The following is a 2160-nucleotide window of genomic DNA, read 5'->3' on the forward strand; positions in this document are numbered from 1 at the left end:
CATATGATCAAGAACATATTGTATTGAAGGAAGAAGTCCAAGCTGCACTAAAGATGATGAAAAAAGACTCCAGGAATTGGCAGAATGCAAATTAAAGTGTTTCAGCAAATTGATGCAGCTCAGCAGATGCTCACTTATCTATGCCATGAAGTTTAGAAGACAGCTACCTGGCCAACCGATTGCAAGATCTACTATTTATGCCCATTCCAAAGAAAGATGACCCACAGGAATGCAGAATCATTGAACAATATCATTAATACCATATGCAAGTGATATTTTGTTGAGGATAACTCAAAAACAGTTGCAGCAGTACATTGGCAGGGAGCTGTCAGAATTTCAAGCTGAATTCTGAAGAGAATGTGGAAAGATAAAATTAAAGGGATCTTGTTGTTGGTATCAAATGGATCTTGACTGAAAGCACAGAATACCAGAAAGATGTTTACTTGTGTTTTATTGACTACGCAAAGGTATTTGACTATGTGGCTAATAACAAAATATGGATAACTTTGCAAAGAATGGATATTCCAGACCACTTAATTGTGTTCATGAGGCATTTGACATAGACCCAGAGGCAGTTGCTGGAATAGAACAATGAGATACTGAATGGTTTATAATCAGACTTTAATATTTACTGATGTGGGGACTTCCCAAAAGATGGCAGACCAAGCAGACATGCTATTACAGCTCCTCTACAACAAAGATTTGGAGATCAAATCAAACAGACATAGAGGATAACCCTGGAACGCTAAGCTTCAGAGAAAAGGTTAGAGAAGTTGATTGAATACTTACTGGGAGAAGAGCAGGGGAGGTAAAAGGGAACTGACTGGTGAACAGACTGCTGGCTAGATGCTATGTGGCTGTCTTGAACTTTTGAGGGCAGCTTTGGAGAGACAGACAAAAGACAGCATGACAGCACAGATTCACACAGATGACAGAACAGGTGGGAATTCTTCTTGCTCCCCATATTCCTCTAGATAAAAAACATGAGGCATGCCCCCACACTCATCTACCCTCAATGCAGACTCTGCTCTTCCAGAGTTCTGACCCATGCAGTTTGAGCCAGTTTGAGGAAGATGTCTGCTGCACTCCTTGGTGCCTGGATTCAAGCATCTCTGCTCCAGATCTACAGAACACACATAGCCTCCAGACCAGAATAAGACTAGTGGGAGCCTTCATAATCAGTCAACCTGCCCTCAGAAACCCTGTGGTTCTGATAGACACTGAAACTAACAACCTGAAAGTCTTCCACAAATGACTTCTAAATTGGGTGTCCTGAGCATACACAACACCTAGGCCATAGAAACTACATCTAGGATTGGGAACTCAGCCATCACATGCCTCTGACACCCAACTCATGAGTTCCTTGGCCAGCAGGAGTCCCTCCAGAGTTTTCACCTTTATGAGTCCAACAACTGCACTGGTTTTTTGTTTTCTTCCTTTTCCTTTCATGATTTCATTGTTTTTGTTTGTTTGTTCTTTTGTTTCCTTCTTCCTCTCTTTTATCCTTTCTATCTTCACTTTTGTTTTTTCTTCTTTTCTAATGTTTCTCATTTATACCCTCTTCTCCTTCTTTTTGCCCTCTTGATTTTTCTTTGTTACTTTCTATTTTCATCTTATTACTGTATTTTTTTTCCTTTTCCTTTTATTTTTTCTCTGAATTTCTCTTAATACAGCTCTATTTTCCTGTTTTCTTTTTAGTTATTATATGCTTTCATTCTTGTTGTTGCCCATCTTTGTTTATTTCTTCTATTTATTATATTCTGTTTATCATGTTGTTTGCTTGTTTGTTCTGTTTTGTTTTTCTGTGTGTATTTTCTCCTCTTGCCTAACCCAATGAGATACAGCAACCACACCCATACAGCTTAGCCACAAAGGTATACTCTGCAGCTCCACCCATTGGGCAACAGTCAATACCAGCTCTTGAACCACTTAATTAATAATAGATTTTAGCCAGCATCACCTAAATAAACCCTAAACTGAGCAGCATGAACAGCAAAAGGAAAATGAGACACATATTTCCATTCTCTAATCATACCCTCCAGGAGATAGTTGGCAAGAGCCTGAGAACACACCAAAATCATCAATTAAATACAAAGATAATGACATCACAATGTCTCAGAGACAACAGAAGATTTTAGCTCACAAGATGAACTAAAGAGA

This window comes from Chrysochloris asiatica, unplaced genomic scaffold, assembly GCF_000296735.1.
Source record: "Chrysochloris asiatica unplaced genomic scaffold, ChrAsi1.0 scaffold00036, whole genome shotgun sequence".
NCBI classification, from domain to species: Eukaryota; Metazoa; Chordata; class Mammalia; order Afrosoricida; family Chrysochloridae; genus Chrysochloris; species Chrysochloris asiatica.